The following is a 24,293-nucleotide window of genomic DNA, read 5'->3' on the forward strand; positions in this document are numbered from 1 at the left end:
TCATTTTCCAATAGGCCATCTTTATCAGCACTGTAACCCCAGTCTGATCAATAAGAGCCCTACTGTTAGTGCTTCATCTACGGTTTTCCACAGGACTTTGTCTGTTTCATGGAAATCTGCCTGAGAGGGACAAAGCTCTCTTATGCAAGCCAGGATCCATTAAAAAAATCTGAGCATTTTTACTATCAGCTCTGATGGATCTCAGATGGCATGAAGATAAATTGCATCAGGCAATGAACTATAATATTTCCTATCTGTTACCATCCTTCCTTGTCAAGCACTACATACTCTATTCCCTTATCTCCCAAGACGAGCAGCCAAAGTTCTCATGAAATGCCAGTTTTCTGCCTTCAGTGGTGAAGAATTCCCTCTTTTACCCCTCAGTGTAAGTGCATGTCTCTGTAATCCTTGTCTAAAAGGGGACAGAACCTTCTTCCGAGGTAGGGCAAACCTTAGACTGGTTGCTACAGTGTTACAATAGGGTGGACCTGACCCTGATCATCAGATTGGTCCTCCTCAAGCCTAGGGGACAGATGGCAACAACCAAGGCACTTTACAGGAAGTTCCAGGGTTTTTATTTATTCATTCATTCATTTACAAACACTTAGTGTGTATCTACTAATGCTAGGCACTTTTCTATGTGCTAGGAATTTAGCAGGAAACAAAATAGATAAAAATCTATTTGCAGAATAAAAGCTCCAAGTAAGTAAATTACAACATATATTGGAAGGTAGCAAAGGCTGTGAAGAAGAAGCAGAAGGAGGAAAGAAAGGGAGAAGGGGAGGAGAAGAAGAAGAAGGACAAGAACAAAAGGAGGAGGAGTAGGGAGGACAGAATGAGATGGAAGAAGAGGAGAAGAAGGAGAAGAGAAAGTGGGAAGAGGAGCGAAAACGAGAATAGTATACTAGAATTCAGGTGTGGAGGGGGGTGGGGGCATGATGTGGTGAGAGCAGGGTGTAGCTTAGTTGAGGTCTGGACAGCTTGGTTGACAAGGCGAGAATTCAGTCAAGAATTGAAGGATTGGTAATTAGGCAAACTGAATTGTATGGAAAGAACATTTCATTTCCTATCATCTACCCACCACCTAGAACAGTGCCTGATACACAGTAGCTCAATGAAAACTCACTGAATGAATGGAAGTGCAGGCACCATCTGTTGAGTCCTGTTCTTTGTTCACAGACTGACGTGAAAATTCCACATTTTATCTTTGTTCAGTTTCCAACTCTCCTGTGAGCAAATCGATAAACACGAACACATAAACCCAATGATCAAATACTTTTTAGTTGTAAGCAGAACATTTAATGGTTCAATCTGGAATATTTTAACTAATCTGGTTTCCCTTAGGAACAAGAAGCAGATTCTCGTCATGCACCTACATGACTAAAGGAACTAACTAGAGGGATTCTCTCCCTGAACAAAAGGTGGATCTGTTCCAAAAACAAATTTCATTTTCTAACTAGAATGCAAAAATTGCTGGCAGACCCAAATTGCAGATTTCTAATTTCAAAAAAATGTGATTGAGACTCCATCTACTATCTATTACATTAAGCCAACATATGTCTCCCTAAATTTTGCCCATGGTCCCAATCCTACTTTTGGGGCCATAAAAATGAGTAGAATCCCTCTTTTATATATTGATGCTAAAATGTTTGAGGCAGACTGATGTCTTCCCTGCGTTTTCTCTTCTCCTAGAGTAAGTAACTTCATCTTAAAAAAAATGATTTCATTTAAGACATTGGAATTTCTCCACTATCTTATAAAATGTCCTCTAAAAATGTTCTAATTTGCATTAAATTGTGGTACTTACAATTGAATAAGTACACTAGGTGTGTTTTGAGCAGCACAGAGAAAAAATATTTCCATCTCATTTGTTCAAGATATATTTTTATTCATGTAGCTTAAGATCACATTCGCTCTTTTAGGGTAGTTTCATCTCCTCATAAGTAATTATTGAAACTATTTCCAGCTAAAACAATTGTTGTTTTCAGCTGTGCTCTGCTAAGCCAAGTTGTCCCTGTATTCTACTTGTGTAAGTTGTTTATAAGAGAACCCCAATAGTAACTTTACACTATTTCATATTAAATTTTAACTCACTAGATTTAATTACAATGCTTCGTTCTGTCAAAATATTTTTAATTTTGGTTTCATCACCCAATGTATTTGTTATTTTACCCAAGTTTCATCTTATTGTCATATCAGATCACTTGGTCTTTCTAATGATTATTCAAGGTAGTGAATTTAAAATTTACATGAACAGAAAGCTTTTTGAAGTAAACTGTTACACAGTATTGTAATATATAAAGATTGCACTTGTCAGTATAATTTTATTTTGCAAGTTAAATTATTAATATTTATTTATTATGAAGTCCTTCATATTAGCTAAATGAGGCAGTTATTGTTGAACACAAAATTTTCAAATCAGTGTTTATGGATGACAGCTGATATCAGATCAATCTCATTATCTAATGTACTTGAATATTTTATTTTGGTTGCACAGTATTGTGAATATTGTCACTGAAACAGAAGTAGTTGCAGTAGTCTGTTTGGTTGGTTGATTTTTAACTCCATTGTCTTTGCAATCTCAAGATACCTTTTTTAAATGAAATATGATGTTTGAGAGAATATTAGAAATTTTTGTCTAAAGAAAAGTACAAATAATTTTTACAACTGTTCTCAATGACTTATTCAACAAATATTTTTTGAGAATCTCCTATATGACCAGCACTATTTTACCTGCTGTGGGCAGAGTGATGTATAATGGAAAAAAGTAACTGGCTCTTGGTACCTACATTCTAACGATGTGAGACAGAAAATAAACAATGCACATATAGATATGTGTGTATATGTGCACATAAATTGATGTAGTTCAGTGTGTGTATATATATATGCATATTGTATGTGTGTGTATGGGGATGTTATATTATAAAACCCAAACCTGCATCTGTGCAGTAGGATAGGGCTGGAGAAAAAATACACAGTTTATGGACTCTTCTCACTTTATACTCATGTCCACTAACTTGAACAATACTACTTGGTGGTTATACCACATTTCCCCAGTCCACTCTTCTACTTTTCTTGAGGACTATTTTTTGCACCTTCTTTTCTCTTCTCAATTGTGAACTGTTTTCCCATTCTCACTTGTAGCCAAGGACTGTGCTTCCTACTTCTCTGAGAAAATAGAAGTTATCAGATGACAGAATGTGTAGTGTGTCAATATCTGCTCACCTTTCAATTTTTGTTGTCACTATAGCCTGCGTATTTCATAGATGAAGCAGCCATGCTCCTATTTAATGCCAACCTATCTACTTGTTCCCTAGATTCCATCCCCTTTTGCCTATTCAAATACCTGTTTGCAGCAATCCTCCTTTATTTTTCCTGCGTTTGCTTTCTACTGGATTAGTTTCTCCCATCAGTCCTCCTTTTGATATCACTTCCTCAAATAGCTACTGCTTCATTTCTTAGCTCTCCTTTGAAACAGAATTCCTCAGAAGTATTTTCTATTCTCATAATCTCTAGTTCTTCTTCAATTTTTTAATTGCTTGATACCTTAGTCTTTTTCTAATGACTTTGGTTTTTTCGTTATGAAATATAACACAAGCAAAAAATTACCTAAAATAAAAGTTGATATTAATAGCTTAATAAATTATTAAAAACTCATATGAAAACCACCAAAATCAACAAATTGGATATTTCCAGCATCTCAAAAGCCCTACATTGGCTTCTTCCAAATTACTACCTACCTCATCTCTTCCAATAGGTAATCATTCTCTTGATCTTTTATATTATTTCTTCATTATATAGCTTATATACCAGTTATGCATCTGATATGGTTTGGCTGTGTCTCCACCCAAGTCTCACCTTGAATTGTAACTCCCATAACCCCCATGTGTTGTGAGAGGGACTCAGTGGGAGGTAACTGAATCATGGGGGCGGGTTGTTCGTATGCTGTTCTCGTGATAGTGAATAAGTCTCAGGATTTCGTTATAAAAGGCAGTTCCCCTGCACATGCTCTCTTGCCTGCTGCCATGCAACGTGTCTTTGCTCCTCCTTCACCTTCCGCCATGATTGTGAGGCTTCCCCAGCCATGTGGAAACGTGAGTCCATTAAACCTCCTTTCTTTTATGCATAACCCAGTCCCGGGTATTTCTTCATAGCTGTATGAAAAGGGACTAATACAGCATCTCTAAGCAGTTCAGTTTTATGTGTTCCTGAACTTCGTTTAAATGGAATTATGTAGTCTTTGTGTCTGTGCATTCTTTGTATCTGGTTTCTTTTACTCCACATAATGTTTGCGTGATTACCTGTGTGTTATGTGTACTAGTAGTTTGTTCATTTTCATTGCTGTGCATGGTATAAATGTACTACAGTTTGTTTTTCCATTCTGTCATTGATGGGATTTGGTTTGCTTTTATATTTTATTTTGAAAAATGCTATTATGAATGTTCTTGTACATGTCTCTTGATTTTTATGTATACACAGTTCAATGGCATATATGAGACGTAAAATTGCTGACTCATAGGGACACATATCTTCAGCTGTAATAATGTCACATTATTTTCCAAAATGTATTAATTTACAGTCTCACCCTCAGTACCTGAGAATTCCAGTTGTTCCACATGCTTGAAAAATTCTTAGCATTTTTAACCTTTTTAATTTTTTGTCATTCTGGTGGGCCTGTGGTAGTAATCCATTCATTTTAAGTTTACATTTATTTTATGACAAGGATAAACACTTTTTTTTTTTTTTTTTGAGACGGAGTCTGGCTCTGTTACCCAGGCTGGTGTGCAGTGGCGCGATCTCGGCTCACTGCAAGCTCCGCCTCCCGGGTTCACGTCATTTTCCTGCCTCAGCCTCCCGAGTTGCTGAGACTACAGGAGCCCGGCTAATTTTTTTTATTTTTAGTAGAGACGGGGTTTCACTGTGTTAGCCAGGATGGTCTCGATTTCCTGACCTCATGATCCACCCGCCTCGGCCTCCCAAAGTGCTGGGATTACAGGCGTGAGCCACCTCGCCTGGCCGGATAAACACCTTTTCAAATGGCAACTGGCTGTTGGGACACCACTTTTGTGAAGTATCTGTTCAAGTCTCTTGCTTGTTATTTTTTGGTTGTCACTATTTCTTACTGTTTTGTGGAGGTTCTTTTACGTTATTCTGGATATTAGTTCTATGTCAGCTATATAGATGAAAATATCTTTTTCCAACTCATGCTGTCTTTTAACTTTCTTAATGATAATTTTCGTGAACGAAATATAGTTAAATTTATTAATACTTCTTTTACAAATAGAGCTTCTATATCTTATTAAAAACCTCCCAACTCAATGTTATGAAGTTATTCTCCTATATTATTTTCTACAAACATTATTTATTTTGCATTTTATATTTAGATCTTTATCCAAAAATTTATATTTGTTGATCATGTGAAGCATATGTTAGCTTATATTTTTTTTCTCCATGTAGGCATCCAATAATCTTTCCCCAGATATCCACCTGGCTAACTCCCTCTCTTGTTTCAAGTCTCTGGTCTCATGTCATCTTATCAATAAGGCCTTCCCTGACCACCCTAATCAAAATTGCAGCCTATATCCATCCTTCAAACACTGCCCCAGTCTCTGGCACTGTATTCTCTTATGATAAACTGTACAATTTGTTTATTATCTGTTTCTTCATTCACATGTAAGCTCCATGAAGGAAAAAAATCTGTGTCTGTTTTGTTCACTGATATATGTCAAGTACCTAGATGGTGCCTGGACCGGAAAAGGTGCTTAACTGATACTTGAACTATGTGAGTGAATAAAACAATGCACAAAAATAGGAGAAAATACTTTGTTCAAGTCAGTGCCTACACTTGTTCATGTAACTGTATGATTTATTGTATTGATGGTATCCAATATATGAAATTTTGAAATATGGTGCATTTGAGCATGTGCACTATTTTATTTATTTATTTAAAGCCTTTAAAATAATTAAATATTTTAAATGAATGTTTAATAAAATATTTTGGAAACTCTGAAGCTGCTCTGTGGACATCTAGGTTCCTTTGAAATATCCATTCATTCAACAGATATTCACAGAGCACCCACTAGGTGCCAGGAAATGTATGAAAAGCCCTGTGGAATAAGACTGAAGTTGTCCTTGCCTTCAGGCAACTTGCAATTTCCTAAGAACACAGTTTAAAACCACAAAACTAAGGTATTTAAATTTAATTCCAATCTTTGTGATTCAGGTTAAGTGGCTCCAGCAATGTAAGATTAGTGTCAGAGAAGGCCTAAAGAAATCATCAATGAAAGTTATTTTGACCATGAGATGAGGCCCTGGATCAGGTCAAGATCCACCCAGGACTGGACTTAGTGTCTAGGTCAGCCTGTGACCTACATGGCTTTAAGTAAGTTTCCTGAGGGTGGGTTTTACAGGACTTAAAGGTCTCCTGGGTAACCTTTAAGAGAAGGTCATAGAAGGAGCATTCACATGGAAGCAAAGACTTATTTTGAGTTTTAATTCACTCAATTGTTATATTATTCATTCATTCATCAAATATATATTGCATCTGCATCTTTTCAGGGTGAGGTAGGCTCTATTGCTACTCTCATAAATACTCAGAGATGTTTAAAAAAACTTGCCCAAATCTATAACATTTTTAGGTGGCAGACCTGGGCTTCATTCTTTGGCACTCTGGTCAGAGATCAAAATCTGGGCCCCTCCTTTATTCATTAACTCATTAACTGACCAATTAATTCCTTTGTCTAGCAGCTACTTAGTGAGTGCCTACTATGTTCCAGGAATTATGCTAAGAGCTGGGATAATGGGTGAACAGGGCAAAGGCTTTTCTGATCTTTTATGAGCTGATGGCCAAGTGATTACCCAGATGCAATGTGTTTTATAATTATGCTTGGACTTTCTTTATGACAGGTTTATTTTGAGCATCTAAATGACATACAAATTTGGGAGCATTTTTGTAAGCCACAAAGTTCTCTACAGTCAGCAGTTTATCATAATTATTATTTATTCAAAGGTTATATGATTCAATAATAATATTAAAAATTATTCTCACAATTTGACATTCCTTCTATAATTTTTGTTTGCTCTCTTCCTTTCTCCTTTATGTGAGTAAAAACAAATATTTACAAGGTGACATAATTTAAATGAGCCCCAGCTATAGGAATTTGAATTTCTAAAATTTATTTAGAAAAGTAAATTTAACAATAGTTCTCTTAGTTTACTTAAAACATCATTTAATGTATAAAAGTATTGGATTTGCACATATGTTTTCAAGGATATACTGTATATGTTTGCACTAACTGGTTGCGGTGCTTATATTGAAGCCATTTTTAAAAAATGAAACAACAGACCAAAAATACCACTTTATCCCAAAAGACTCAGGCATTTCTGTCCTGAGTTTTGATTTCTTGATTGCTGCCACATTAAAAATTTTTGAAAAAATTAGGAATATGTATTTTAGTAAATTATGTATCAAGTACATAAAATCTGGAAACAGATGGTAAGGCTTATTAGCTATATGACCTTGGGTGGGTCATTCAACTTCCCTGTTGTTGATTCTCCTTATTTGTAAAGTGGGAATGATCATAACAAACTATTTCTCAGTGTTGTTGTGAAGCTCAAGTGAGTCAGTATAAATCAACTGCTTATAACTAGGTCTGCTGTCTGGTAAGTTGTTGTTTCTATTTCTGCTAAAAAGAAACCTTAAATCTTTTTGAAAAAGAAAGAAAGGAGGGAAAGGAGGAAGGGAGGAAGGGAGGGAGGAAGGGAGGGAGGGAGGGAGGAAGAAAAGAATCATTATTAGATTTGGAAAACCTGACTGTAGTCAATTCTTTTCTCAGAGTTTTGATTGTTAAATGTCATTTCTGTTGTCAGAAAAAGAGCGAGCGAGAGAAAGAATAGCTACATGTGATTATCCAAAGCTGAAAGCCAAGCATAAGTTAGATAGCAGCCATAAATGCAATGCCCAGTTTTGAAGAGGAGCTTAAAACATAAGTCAGTGTCTGGACACATTTGTTAAATTGTCCTCAGCATTTCCATGTAGATCCTATTATTTCTACAAATTCCTTCATAATATTGCACTTTTTGTCATGATGAACACAAACCTCTCTTATCTCATAAGTGGGGTTTTCCAGCTGTTGGACTGAGGAAGCTCTATTCTTACGAGTTTCATATGGAAGCAGTGATAAGAAAGACAACACTGTGGTATTTTAACTAGCTGCTCTGATGAAAAGCTTCCATTGTCAGGTGGTGTAACACCAATTGTTAATTTTAATCAAAGGGAATCTAATAGCTTAATGAAATCATTGACATTAGATGTTCCTGGCCCTCCAGCAAATTGCTGACCATATTATGGAAGTTTATTTTTCACATATTAAAGTAATTTTACTGCAGAACCCAGCAAACTTATTTATCAATTTTTTTGTTTTGTATTAAAGAAGCCCTTAATTCCTATTTCATTATGCTCTATGTAGCTGCTTTGTAGGTGAGAGAAATACCATGTTTTTAACCTCTTAATTGATGTAAATCTTTGGCAAAATTCTATGGTCATACTGTTTCCTGCATTTTCCATCTGAGGGGACAAAGTGTATTTTTGTTTCCTAATATTTAGATATTTGTGAAGAGTCTTGATCAAACCACCTTTTGTTTTACATGATAATTATATAAAATTATTGGTTATTGATTGATCACTCTATCAGCTCTCATCCTGTGTGGTATCTTACAAATCACTCCTAGGATAGTTTCCATAACCTCAAAATGTAAAGTGGTTACTAATGAGCCTTCTAGCAGTCAAACAATAGGAGATTTTGAAATTCTGCTGTAAGAATTAAAGACCATAAAATGTAATTCTTAATTTTTAAACATAATTTAAAACATATTTATATTCATCTGCTTCTATATTCTATGCATGTGTGTGTGTATATATATATATATATATCACAATTTTCAGTTATAGGAAATTGTGGGCAGCTGATCAACTGTTATTAATCATAGCTATTTCTTGAACCAGATAATTTAGCCTCTGTTAATAGCATATAGTGTATTGATCTCTTAGTTAATTAATGATACATTTTGAGTGACAACTATATTAAAGGAAATGTGTTTGCTTTATTTGTGTTATTATTATCTTTCCAATAAAATTATGAAGTCTTTGTAACCGGGAAAATGGCATTTATTATTTTTATATTCCTCCTCCTAAGAACTACATGCTTATGAAATCCCTGATGATTGTATTAGTTATTTATTGATGTGTAGCAACTTACCTCAAAACTTAGTAGCTTAAAACAACTATAATTGTTTATTATGTCTGTGGTTCAGAATTCAGGAATGGTTTCACTGGTGTTTCTAACTCAGGATTCTCACAAGGTTGCGGTCCCAAGTAGCGGGGGGGTTTCAGTCTAAAGGCTTGACTGGGACTAGAATTTGCTTCCAAGGTAGGTTAATTATATTACTGACAAGTTAATACTGGGTTAGTGGCCGGACTCAGTTCTTCATGTAAGGCAGTCCATAGGGATGTTTAAATCTTCATGGTGAAGGTAAAGAATCCCAAGAGACTGAAGTTGAACTTTTATGTCTTTTATGACCTAGCCTTGGAAATCACATGCTGTCATTTCTGCGATTGGTCATAACCAGTTCTGATTCCATGTTAGAGGAGACTACATAAGGACACAGGTACCAGAAGGTAAGGACCACTGGGGGTTCCCTGAAAGGATGGCTACCTTACTGATTGATAGAGTTGTCTCCACTACTCAGAAGTCAACAATCTGTACTTGCTAACTCTTACCTGACATCCATTACCATAAAAATGATTCAGATAAAGATATCAGAAAAACTGATTATTTTAACATAGATGACTTAAGGTTTCATAACTCTCAACCATATTTGTTGTCTGTAAGAGAAAATTCAAATTATATTGGCTTAAACAAGGAGGGAAGTTGTTGATTTACACAATGCAAAAGATTAGAAATAAAGTGGACTTAATGTAGGTACTCAACAATGCCATGAAATACCTACTACATGTTTTGTCTCCTTGTTACACCCTCATCCTAAAATGGATTCCTTTCATGGTAGTGAAATGGCTGCCAAATACTCCTGGTAGTTTCTTTTGTATCCATGTTATTAGTTTAACAGTAGTTTTCTGACTGAACCATCCTTATGGCCATGGCAAAGGAACTATCCTGAATGCATAGGTCATTTGAGACCCACCCAAAAAGCAACGGTGCTACAAGATAGGGAAAGGATGAAAAAAAGAAAATACTGGGAGGAACTACAGTGTCTTCTACAGGGACAGATATTCATATTTGTTAAAATTGGTAGCCCTGATTAAGCTAACCAGATATATATGCTGTACCAAAATAAGGATATTTTATACTGCCCTTCTCTTCTTTCTGTAAAAACAAAGCAAATTCTTCAAAATTTTGATGTCTCTCCTAAATATCTCCTAAAGGATACATTGTTCTTTTTAGTCACTTTATTAAAATTCAGATATAACTTTATATATTTGCAATGCTAATACCTCGCTTTCAAAGTAAGTCACCACTTAAATAAGGTTTCAGTTATTTGAGATTTGCATATTTGGGCAGCAGTGATTCTGGTTACTTGCCAATGAACAAGAAAGTTTGAAAATAGACTCAATATTTGGGCCATAATTGTAATTAATTAATTCACTTGTCGTTCTCTACCAATAGACTATAAGCTTCTTAAAGTCCTGTACTATACCTTTTCTTTTTCTCTTCCCAGTATCTATTGTGTGCCTGGAACACAGATGAAAGTCAATAAATAATTAAAGAGTAGATGGGTGAAATTTGAGGCTACATTAATACTATTCTAGCACCCAGTCCAGTGTTTGATGCTTCAGGTAGTCAGTAAATGATGTCCATCTGCTTTAGAGAATTTCATACACATCACATTAAAGACTAACAATTGCAATTTCAACCTGCATCACTTTTCATTTTCTAGGCCATATGAGAATCTCTGTCAACAGCTTGCAGATTTCTCTGATTGAAAATCCCATATCTTAGAATAAAATAGACCTGAGTTCAAATCTTTACTTTGCTCCTTAGTAGCTGTATGACTTTTTGACTAATTTGATAACCTCCATAACTCAGAGTTTTCTCTAGAACAGATAATGATTATAGTGTCTACCTCATAGAAGTGCCAAAAAGTTAAATGAGATAATGGACTGTGTTAGTTTGTTTTTGCATTTCTATAAAGAAATACCTGAGACTGAATAATTCATAAAGAGAAAAGGTTTAATTGGCTCATGGTACCACAGGCTGTACAGGAAGCAAGATGCTGGCCATCTGCTCAGCTTCTGGGGAGGCCTCAGGAAACTTTCAGTCATGGCAGAAAGCAAAGGGGAAGCAGGTATGTTTTACTTGGCAGGAGCAGGAGGAAGACAGAAAGGGGGAGAGGTGCTACATACTTTTAAACAAAAGTAAAGATCTCATGAGAATTCTATTACTAGAACAGCACTAGGGGGATGTTCTAAACCGTTAGAAACTGCCTCTATGATCCAATCACCTCTCACTAGGCCCTGCCTTCAGCATTGAGAATGACAGTTCAGCAAGAGATTTGGGTAGGGACACAGATCCAAACCATAGTATGGACATAAATCTCCAAGAGCACAGTTCCTCATACATAGTATGCTAATTAAGCATCAGCTATTGTTATTCATATGTGGAGATTTTGCCCCTATCTCCCATAAAATACAAGGAGATTTCACATCAAAATTCAAAGTTTCGTGAAACTTAGAATCGCATTGGAAACCTTCTTGGCATCACCAGTATTTTACTCATGGGAAATTGGGTACTGCAGAGCAGAGGAGTGGAATGTAGTATAAAATATTAGTAAAGAGCAAGCACTTTGAATTCAAATAGGTCTGATTTGGTTACTGATGTTGCCACTTCTTACCTGTGTGACCTTGAGCAACTTACCTTACCTCTTGTGTTGGTTATCTATTGTCACATAACAAATAAACAAATTTAGTGGCTTAAGAAAACATACATTTATTATCTTGCAGTTTCTCTGGGTCAAAGAGTTGGGGCATTTTTACTGGGTCCTCCGCCTAGTGCCTCAGAAAGCTGCAACTCACGTTTAAATCAAGTTTGGGTTCTCATGAGAGGCTCAGCTGGGAAACACTCCATTTCCAAGCTCCCTCAGGTTGTTGGCAAAATTAATTTTCTCATGCCTGTAGTATTTATGGCAACTTGCATCTACAAAGCCACCAGTAGAGAAATTGAGTATGTTAGCAAGATGGAGCATTATGTAATAAATTGTAATCATGGGAATGATTCATTACGTTTGACGTGTTCTGTTGGTTAAAAACAAGTCACAGGTCTCGATCACAATGAAAAGGAGGGGATTATACAAGATACAGGCACCAGGAAGCAGGGAAGGAATGTAAGGGCCACCCTAAGATTTATCCACTGCTCCCTAAGCTTTCATTTCTTCTTTTGTATAATGAGTAAAAATAGTACCAACCATGTACAGTAATCCATACAAAGTGCTTAGCATTCTGCTTGGCACTTGATGACAGCTTATATATTGGTACAATCTATTAGTTGCTTATTAGGTAAGGGTAAAAATGAATAATTAGCCAGAGTGAGCTATCGAAAATCAGGACTACTTGCAGGTAATTCATCCTCATTGCTCCTACAAGCGCCTAAATTTAAGGTATTTCTGTTTCTGTTACGTGACACTTCTCAACATTGCTGTTATTTTTGATGCCACAAAGCCCTTTTCTTCACACTTCAGTGATACAGGCTTGACTTTTATTCCCTCAGAATCAGATTTTCTAGGCTAATAACTATATTGATAAATTAATTTTTGATAATAGGTAAAAGCCAGAGAAATACTTTGTCTTTTCTCCATCCCTTCCTCTCAAATGTAAAGCATACTTTAAACAGTGCCGTATATGAAACAAACACTTTTAGGGTAGAATTTGACAATTCACAAATTGCTGTAGCATACTTTACTGAGCTTTTGAGACGCTAAGTAGTCTTCTCTCTTTTCTGCAACTATACTACTGTAACACTCACTTGGAGATTCTCAAAAATATATGCCAAATTAAATTTTAACTAATGTCTATTTCAGAGTTTGTCCCTATGCTAACTTTAACATTTAAATAAATTAGTATAATAAGAATTTTGAACCAAGGGGGAAAATATCAAGAAGTTTCATTCGTCACAGTTGGGTAAAAGATTATTTAGAGATAAGCATTTGGGCTAATTCGAATCATACTAAGTAGGTAGAATCATTACATTGACTCCCAAGTTTAGCCTGGTTTGTGGTATAAAGGAGGTTCACAGCCTTATTCACAAGCATGAATAATCTACATTGGAATTTATTTATTTAAAAGCCAGACTAAAAATATAATGAAGTACTAGACTACATCATTACACCATAATCAACCACAAACAATAATAAAACTGAACAAAACATATAAATTACTGGGTTTGAGGCTTTGCACAATAGGCAGCACAAGACAATGATCCCTGAAAAATAAAAATGTATAAAGGGAACTGCATGATTTCTGTGGTTATTTGCCGGAAACAAATCCCCAACAATGGTATGAGGAGGGAGAATCCAAGAAAAGAAGAACAGTTTCTGCTGAGCTAAAGAAGCTAAGATCTAAGTATAGGAACCCTCCCTGAAGCAGTTGAAGTCTGAAAGAAAAGACATTGGGGCAAAGAGGCTGTTTATGATAAATACAAATCTGTGAAGGCAAGGGCTCCTCATGAGTTCCTGATTGAGGCTCATTTGCACATACACAGAAGAAAACTACCCAGGTCTACCAGGGAGCAGCTGCTATGGATTTTATAGCAAAACAGAGATATCAAAGTTTGAATAGTGCTAAGGAATATTAGAGTTCTGGCCTATGTAGAGTAGAAAAATCTCATTAACACTTTTGAATATAACTGAGATACCAAAGTAAGGCCCCTTAGGAGAGACTTCCCCTCAAAAATAAAGTCCACACATTAGAGTTAGTTCTACTCTGTAGCAGCCTTAGACAACCCCAAATCAAGTTCTGATGACAACTTTAGAATTGATAGTTTGGAGGTAGGATCTAATATTAGAAGGACTAAATAAATGTCTTTAGTTTTTTACAGATCCATCTAAAAACACACAAAAGCAAGCCTACACAGTTTACAGGGGGAAAAAGCCTATACAATTTCAGCCTCTAATTGAAATGCTTATTAAAACAAAAACAAAACAAAAATAAATACCCTTCAGAGGAAAGTAATAGAAACCAGAATCTCTACAGCATTACTGACAATGTCTAGTATGCAATAAAAATAGCTAGACATGCAAAGAAACAGAAAAATGCAGCTCAGCTTTAAGTAAAGAAAAACAAACAAGACATTAGAAATCAAGTTCAAGATGTCCAGGCCGGGCACAGTGGCTCACGCCTGTAATCCCAGTGCTTTGGGAGGCTAAGGTGGGCGGATCATGAGGTCAGGAGTTCAAGACCATCCTGGCCAACATGGTAAAACCCTGTCTCTACTAAAAATACAAAAATTAACTGGGCATGGTGGCGCGTGTCTTTAATCCCAGCTCCTCGGGAGACTGAAGCAGGAGAATTATTTGAACCAGGACCCAGGAGGCAGAGATTGCAGTGAGCCGAAATGGTGCCACTGCACTCCAGCCTGGGCTACAGAGTGAGACTCCATCTCAAAAAAAAAAAAAAAAAAAAAATCAAATTCAAGATGTCTTGATATTGGAGTTAGCAGACAAATACTGTAAAGCAACTAATATATTTTCAAAGAATTAATGAAATATGTTCAAATAAATAATAGAAAATATGCCTAAATGCATAAATATATAGGCAATCTTAGCAGAGAATTGAAACTACGCAAAAAACAAAACCAAAATTCTGGAACAAAAAAATACATTAACTGAAGTGAAAAATTAACTGGATGGGTTGATAGCAAATAGGATATGGAAGAATACACAGTCAATAAATTTGGAGACAATTAAATAGAAGTTGTTTAATTTGGAAAAGAAAGGGGAAAATTTAAAGAACGTTGAAAGATGTACAAGGATCTGATGGACAATATTAATTGGAGTTACAAGCATTACAGTTTTCTAAATATGATGAAAGACCTCACTGAGGCACATCAGATTTACTAAAATCCAAACAGAAAGAAAAAGTTTTGAAATCAGCTAGAGATCAAAGATGTATAACACACAGGGAACAATTATAAAAATAATTATTAGCTTTTCACAGGAAACAACAGACTCTAGAAGACCATGAATGACATATTTAAAATGTTAAAAAGTGCAAAAACAAAAATAGACTCTTAATGTATACTTGAATTGGCAAAAATACACTTTAAAAATAAGGATAAAATAAAGACATTTTCAGATTAATAAAAACCTGAGACTGTGTATCACCAGCAGACTAACACTACAAGAAATGCTAGAGAATATTCTTCAGGGAGAAGAAAATAATATGAAATGTAAAAATTACCTCTAGAGGTAGGAAAGAGAACCAAAATGGGAAAATATAAAAGAAAATATTATTTTTCTTGTCATAAGTTAATGTAAAAATAATATTAAAGGCAGAGTTAAAATGCACATCAAGGTAAATAAATGACAGCAATGGTACAAGGAAGCAAGGGTTACATTTGTGAAGTAGAAACTGTGAAGTGTAAAATGTAAAATGGGAAGTTTATTAGTTATTAGTAGTAATTAGTGATGTAATGAAGGGTGTGAAGTATGTGGGAAGTGTGAGGTGTGAAGTGAGAAAATATTAACTCTAAATACATTTTGATATGTAAAGAATGGATACTATAAATACATTAACTAAAAATAAAATAATTGTAGCTAATAAGCCAAAGAGGTCATGAAACATAACTAAATAATTCAAAAGAAGGCACACAGGAAGAAAATAGAATCAAAGGTCAGGTGAGAGAAACAGAAAAATAATAGCATGAATGTATAGACTTAAACCTAACCATATTTATGAATACACTAAATCAAATTATTTAAATATTCTAATTAAAAGCAAAGTTTATCAGAGGGGATAAAAAATAAGTCTCAGCCAGAGTTTATCTGTCGGAAATGTACTTTAAATACAAAGATGTACATAGATTAAAAATCAAAAGACAGAAAAAATATACTCTGGGAACACAAATCAAAAGAAAGCTATGCTGGGTATATTAACATCAGACAATAAAGGCTTAAGGACTATAAATATTAATAGAGATAAAGAGGAACATTTTACATTAATGAAAGGGGCAGATGTACATCAGGAAGACATAATACTAAAGATGTATACACCAAATAATAGAACTTTAAAATTAATGAAGCAAAAATTGACAGAAGCAAATGGAAAAATAAGAAATACATAATAATAGTTGGAAATGTAAACAACACTCTCTCATTATGATGAAACAAGTAGAAAAAGTTTTGGAAGAATATAGAAAATTTGAGCAACACTGTTCACCAAGTTAATTGACATTTACCGAGCACTATACACACAACTGCAGAATAAACATTCTTTTCATATTGATATATAATGTTCATAAAAATGTACCACACAATGAGCCACAAACTGCTTCTCAATACATTTCAAACAATTGAAATCTTATGATATTTGATGTTAGACAACAGTAAAATTAAATTCAATACCAATAAAAAGAATATATCAAAAAATCTTGAAATATCTGAAAATTAAATAGCAAACTTCTAAATATCTCATGGAGAGCAGAAGAAATCAGAAGATAAATCAGAACATATTTTAAACTGAATGATAATAAAACAAATCAAAACTTGAGGGAATGCTCTAAGCAGAGCTTAGAGTAGAACTTTAAGTATTAAATGTGTAGTTGAATGAAGAAAATTTTAAGTTAATGATCTAATTTTCTACTTTGAAAAGTTAGAAACAACAATAAATTCAACACAATAAGCAAAATAAAAATCAATGAATTAGAACAGGCAAACAATAGAGAAGATTAATAGCCAAGCATTAGTTCTTTGAAAAGGTTCCTAAAATTGAGAAATACCTGACTGGAATTATCAAGACAAAAAGGAATAAAATACAAGTCATCAATGTTATAAATGAAAAACGAGATATTATTACGCATCATACAGACATTAAAAGGAATATGGGAAATAAATAATATGAAGAATTTTATGCTGATAAATTCAATAACTTGGTTGAAATGGTCACATACCTTAAAAAATACATTTTACTTTAACTGATATAAGATGAACTAAAAAATCTGAGTAATTGTATATCTGAATGTATAATAAGATATATTATATATATGTAATAAGATATATAAAATTTGAATCTATAATAAGAAATATAAACCCAAGGAAAATTTAGGGTCCAAGTAATTTTACTGGTAAATAGTATAAACTGTTTATAGAATAAATAATACCAATTTTATGGAACAATAATAACAAAACTTTCAGAAAACAGAGATAAGTAGAATGCTTTTCAACAAATTTTATAAGGTGAGCATAAGCGTGATATCCCAATTTGACAATATATTACTAAAAAAGAAAAGTACATATTAATATCACTCATGAACATAGGCACAAATATTCTCAACAAAATATTATCAAATTGAAAATAGCAATCTTTTAAAAAAGGATAATATATCATGACCAAGCGGAGGCAAGTTTGGTTTAAGCATTAAAAAGAATATCAATCAATGCAATCCCCCATAACAGATAAAAAAGAAAAAAATATAATTATATCAGATGTTTATGTTATATAAATACAGATATATAAATGTGTAATTATAACAGATGCAAAAATAATAGTTAATAAAATTCAACACCTATTCAAGTTTAAATATATCAGTCAACTAAGGATAGAAGAAAATTTTCTGAGTTAATAAGAAGCACTTCAAAATTCTAAAACTGCTGTCATGCATAATGGTACAACACAAAAAAAATTTCTCTCTACAAATGAGAACAAGACAAGAATGTCTGTTCCATTAAATATAATGCTGGAAGTCCTTGCCAGTATGACAAGAAAAAGCTAAAGTGACATACGTGTACCAGTTTGGAAGGAGAAATGTAAAATTGCCTTTATTTACAGACTATGTAAGCAAAAGAAAATATTAGGGAATCTTAAGCAATCTATAAAAAATTTTCTGGACTTGACAAATGAATTTAGCAAGGTTTAGGATACAAAATTTATAACAAAATCAATTAAATGTCTATTATATTTAAAAAATAAAATAATGACATAACAACAATAGCAACAGCATGAAAATACCTAGAAATGAATGTAACAAAAGGCTTGAAAGATGACAATATTGAAACTGACAAAGAAATTAGAAAATGGAGAGGGACATCATATTAATGAATTGGAAGATTCTGTATTTTTAAGATGTCAGTTCTTCCCAAATTGAACTCTAGTTTGAATGCAATCCCCATCAAAATCCCAGAAAAATTTTTTAAAAATAGGCATTGTTAGGTTGATTCTGCAATTTATTTCAAGAAATCAAACGCTAATACTTCTAGAAGAAAATATAGAAGAGAATGTTCATAACCTTGGGAAAGGCAAAGATTTCGTGGATAGTAAATAAAAAGCACTCACTATAAAGCATGTTGCATGAAGCTTAATCTAAAGTAAAACTTGTTTTTAAAAATACAGTATTAAGAATAAAAATTAAGCTACAGACTGGGAGAATAATTAAAATGAATAATTCTGACAAAAACTTCTATCCAGGATATATGAAAGCCTTTTACAACTTATTAATAAGAAGCTAGCAAATTAATTAAAAATGAGTAAAAGGACTTGAATAAGCTTTTTATATAAACTCTTTAAACACCTTTGTATACAAAGGTATCCAAATAGCCAGTAAGTCATGAAAAGTTGCCCAGTATTACCAGGCATCATAAAACACAAATTAAACCATTATAAGAGAACAGTTCACTTAGTAGTGTGGCTAAAATTCAAATGAACATGAATATCAAGTATTGGCAAGAATGTGAAGCAAATGGAATTCTCATTCTTTGTTGATTAGATTGTAAGATATTATTGAGAAATAATTATTCAGTTTTTATAATAGAAAGCAAACATTACCTTGTGACCTACCAATTTCACCCTTAGGTGTTTATTTTTGAAAGCATAGGCCCACAAAAAGACTTGTACACCAATGTTCACAGTAATTTTATTCATAGTTGTCAAAACTGGAAGGTAATATTCATTAATAGGTAAATATGTAAACAAGTTGTGGTATTTTAATACAATGAAATTTTGCCCAGACACATACAGGAACAGGTTACAGATGTAACAAATCTGAGAAATGACACACCACCACCTCTCTCCTGTTCCACTGGTCACAGAGATTGAACTTGTTGTGTGGGAGCAAACTACAAACAAAAGAATGAAGGCTGTGAATACCAGGAGGTTGTGATGATTTTGTCGGTTGGTTGCCATAGACATTTTTAAGAGGCAGTTATCTGATGAATATCTGGCGGTGAATTGGACTATGGGATGTCTGGAGTGAGATAGGCAGGAAACTTAACTTGCATGTGGCAGAAATCAAACTATCATTTTATCCAAAATAAATTGTAAAGCAACTCATCTGCAGCAATGAAACTGAAAATAATGTTGGATAAAACTCCTTCAAAAGGACTCAGTTTTGGAATCAAGACTAGGAAATACATGGTCCTCTTGTGTCCAAAGGTATCCAATTGGCTTGGCTCATTGCTGTATGTCTGTTGATGTTGATAGATAATTTGCAAATTGTGTTGTCAACACAACATTTAATCTGCTCTGAGCAGCTCATAAACAACAGTTTGATTAATTCTTTCAGTCCGTGTCTTCTGGACAAGATTTACAGGGCTCTGCTCATTTGGATGAAAAATAGAGAAAGACAAGCTGTCAGTAGAAGGGGAGGGGAAAATGGGAAGATTTCCTTTTCTCTTATTTTGGTTGAAGTTTAGAAGTGTTTTGAAATCATGATTCTTTAAATGTTTGGTTTTTGAAAGGAAGGATTTCAAAGTGAAATGCAGCAATTGGCATGAGACAAGACTCAGTGTCGAGGTGGCAAAAGTTAGGACAGACAGAGGCAGGTTGGCTGTGGAATATTGTAGGGAGGGAAGAGTAAGTCAAGCCTAAGGCAGGAGATGACTTTCTGAATTACCCAATTAATTCCAGAAACCTGTTGGATGATTATAACTCAGAGAGCTTGCCATCTATGCTCTCTATGGAATAATAAAGTATTGTGATGAGAATTTTGTTCAACAAGCACATCTTGGAAAAAATAGAATTAAAAAGAGGCTATCAATCAGTGACATGAATATAAAGGTAAATGTTGTATTATTAATAGTACTGAACAGTAATGAGAGACAGAGAGAAAGAGATTGAGTCCGTTGTCTTTTTCTTGTATTATTACATGCCAGTTTTGTTCCTAAGTCCCCAAATCTGTTTAGTTGAGTGGTTTCTATTAATTTTGGCTTTGAAATAACTTTCCATTGAAGCATGGCTTTTAATCAGCACCTCTCTACCTGTGTTGATTTATCCTAGCCAAGATAAGTGAATAGAGTTCTAAAACGCTGTTTATGAATACCCTTATATCACTTTGAAACATGAGGATCATCCAGGAGCTTAGGCATAAAAACCTGGAAATGAATGTCATTTGGAATAAGGTCCTTTCATAGCAATTATGACACAAGATGTACAGACAGTCTGTGGCTGATAGGGAAAAAAGATCCAAGAAAATAGCTATCTAATAATTTCAGGACTATCAGAAATGTAAATAACCCAACACCACAATTCCTCCTTGTATTTGTCCCCTTTTATGCCTGTCTCCTCTCAAAGGGATAAATATGATTTTTATGAGCTGTATTTTGGAATGCACACATTTGCAGTGATCATGCCAAGTGTTTCTTTTGTTGTTCACATCTGCATCTTTCGATATGATGAAGAGTCAACAAGAAAGTAGATTTGGTTTTGTTCCTTTGACAAATAAAGTTCACTTTGGGACACCATTGGAGACAAGGGAGAGAAAACAACATTGCATCCATACCAGAAAAACCAAAGCTGAATTTTCTATTAGTGGCGGTTATAAGTTGTAACTTATATGTGACGGTCTTTGGAAATATTAACCCAGATTCAGAAATGAGTAATTATATTGACCTTGACATCTGTCCTCATTACCTTGTTCCCAGCTCACACAATTAGTTTAGCTGAGAATGTCATCAAAACCCTGCGTTTTAGATCTATTTCTAGCAAGAAACTCCTTCAAATCATTGCCCCATGAAAATTACAATATTAAGGACACAAAGGTATACGTGTATCTAATTGCAGTAATTGTGTTGAGAAAGAATTCACATAAATCTCCTTTAGGGGCTTCATTCTGTTTGATGGACTTCATGTACTCTCTTAAAACTGAAATAATTTCAAAGCATTGTTCCACAAAAGATTATCAGCAATTATTGTATGTGAAAAGAGAAAGGGCAAAAGAGAACACTTGGAGAGGTTCATATTGTGAAATAAACTTCAGGCTTTTAACTTGAGGATGGCAGAGGCTGACTAAACCCTTGTAATTCTGGAACTCCCTGTTCACTGTGCTCACTCCCACTCCTACCCCTCAGACCACAATTTCTTGGGAGCATTGTTGTTGTACAAGCAATATGCTGACAGAGTTTAAATGTAACACTACCCTCCTGAAAAATGAGGGAACCACGTACTCATACAAAGAAGAAAATACCTAGTAATTTTCAATCTCCTAAAAATAGTAATAATAGTCTATTGGGTTTATTTCATGATTATAAAAGCCTAATAATCTATGATAGCTGAAAGCAAGCGTGATTTATTAGGGTCTCTCACAGACAGAAGATAAACCCATAATGTGCAGGCAAACATTTTTTTAAAGGATTGTGCTAAAAAGAAAATAGACAACAGCTTGCTTACTCTGTAGCTCCAGAAAGTGATGATTTGAGGCTCCGAAATATCAGAGTTGATGAATGGGAGAAGCAAAATTATAACTGTTGTTCCATGGTGAGATAAACTTTCACCTCCGTGAAGAAAATATAGATTGCTGAAACGGATTGCAAGCAATCAGCACTGTAGATTCTTCTTCCCTAACTGAGCAATGTTTGAATTTGCGCCTTTCAGACAAATACATTAATAACATTTAGCCACTAGGTATTTGTGGAAGACATTGGAAATTGTTTTTAATTTGTTGGTTTGGTGAAGCGATAATATATTGAGCCATAAGGGAGGGGGTTAAAAAAAAAAAAAACTATTGGTATTTGATTTCTATTTGCATATGTAAATATATAAATGCAAACAAAGCCATGTTGTTCTTATATACTCTCTCACACAAAGAAAAGGGTTAATAGACAGGAAGATTTTTTTTAAAAAAATGCATGACCATGTTGTGAAATATGAATTTAACACATAACTCATTGGAGGTTCCAATGAGTTATGGGCCTCATTTACTGCATATTACAGACATTTTTTTCATACTCCTTTTCAGCAAGGCATATGGTTTAAATTAGTTTCATCTTGGATTTTCTAGGGTCTTTTGTGGACTATTTCCTGCAACAAACTGTAATACTCTTGCTCTTTTAATTCTATAGTAAGATGCTATTAAATGCAGTTCTTTAATTACCATGTAAGGCAGTGCCTCAGGAACATATTCTGTAATAGCCACAAGCAGAGTAAGAGTTTAAATTACAAATTTATACTCAGTTGATTAACTTAAAGAAGCTGCAAATTCTTTATGGATGCCGGTGAATGGGTAAAAGGTCAGTGTTAGTTGAGGGTAGCAGTAGGGGCCATTTGGGATGAAAGTGTTCAGACCCACCTTCAGTTGAATCAGGCAAGGAGACTGTGATAGGTAACAACATCCTGAAGGGTTAAGAATATTAAAGGACCCCATTTCCCATAACTTAGCTCATAAATCATATTTTCAGGTACTTTACATGATTTATGAGAGGCTGGCTGTCTGCATGATTAGGAAGTTGCATTAAAATGGCAATTGGTGCTTCCAAAACAGAGCCTTATGATAAGAATCCAAATCTCAGCAGAGATGTCTCCATGTCTAACACTCAGAATGTGAAATCGAAATATTAAGTGGGAGAAACACTGACTGAAGTGATGATGCTTGGGTTTTTGATTTTTTCCTCGCTGTGACCTTAAGCCATTTATTTTCTTTGGATCTCAGTTGCTTCTTTAGCAAAATAAAGGATTGAGGGCACTCCTATCCCTGAATATGCATGCCTTGCACATAGCTTCCTTTTTGGGGCATATATTTATATTCTGTTTATTATCTATGTGCATATTATATGTTGTGTGATATGTATGTATGTATGCATATATATATTATGTATAGGATGGTGTTTCCTTAAAAATAAAATATGTGAAAGGAGCTAGAGTGAATATATACATCTTTACATATACATACATATAAAAGAATTCTATATTTGCATGCATTCATATGCATATATGTATAAAGTATATATTATAAAATGATGCATACATATGATACATGAGACAACTGGTCACTATTCAGCACTATCAGCTTAAGGGTCTTGTTACCTAGTTTTACCTATTGTTCTGAAAATAATAAATGCTGACTCCTAAAAATATAAAATTTATGAATGGGATTATAAAATATAATCAAGCACTCTATTCAATATTATAATTAGATAAGGATAGTATGTTGTTATCCTTTAGAAATGAAAACTTATAGGAAATTGGTATTTGACATTGATAGTAGGTAAATAAAAGATCAAAATAGAAGCTTCTAACGGATGTCTTGTCACTTTATGTTAGTGAGAATAAATTCCATTTCAAGGGTGAATTAAAATTCATAGCTTCGTTATTAGACCTTTATTTGAATGCAACTCATCCATATTTGGATTTTATAATGGAGGACTAGTACATCTTTTGAAGCTTTCTTAACAGATCAAATTCAGTATACATTGATCTCTTTGCAAAAGACATTTTATCCCATTAGGTTATCTGGAAGTTGTATTTTCAAACACACCAGCCGTGAGTAAGGCTCAACAGGTCACTGAGAAGCCAATAAGTAGAATGTGTTTGAGTTCAGAATTATTTGACATATTGAATCAGTTCAGACCTATGAAACCTAAACTTTTCATTATTAACAGGAATTTAGATAAAGGTTTTTTTCCCTAATAAACTATCCATAGTCACTGTACTCAAAAACACCACTGACCTCTGGTGTTTGCGCTCATTACTTAGAGCCATTACCTCTATCTCAAGCTCTTAATCAGCCACAGAAGAAATCAACAGTCCTTCAGATTTGGTCATTTGGGCTGCTGGCCCCTTTTTCAGTGAGACAAATTCTACT

General features: G+C 34.2%; 1 long non-coding RNA gene across 2 annotated transcripts in view; it reads left to right on the plus strand.

The window, feature by feature from the left end:
* Nucleotides 1–4,015: 4,015 nt before the first annotated feature.
* The window catches only part of LOC129035055 (uncharacterized), a 373,137-nt gene continuing 352,859 nt past the window's right edge, over nucleotides 4,016–24,293 (plus strand). Inside the window, exons 1-2 of one of the 2 annotated variants that reach the window (XR_008502088.1) lie at nucleotides 4,016–4,094; nucleotides 9,583–9,676. This is a non-coding gene — a long non-coding RNA (uncharacterized LOC129035055). The remainder of the gene's footprint in view (nucleotides 4,095–9,582; nucleotides 9,677–24,293) is intronic. The other variant, XR_008502087.1, reaches the window with a different exon arrangement.

Source organism: Pongo pygmaeus, chromosome 3, assembly GCF_028885625.2.
Source record: "Pongo pygmaeus isolate AG05252 chromosome 3, NHGRI_mPonPyg2-v2.0_pri, whole genome shotgun sequence".
In the NCBI taxonomy this organism is placed as follows: Eukaryota; Metazoa; Chordata; class Mammalia; order Primates; family Hominidae; genus Pongo; species Pongo pygmaeus.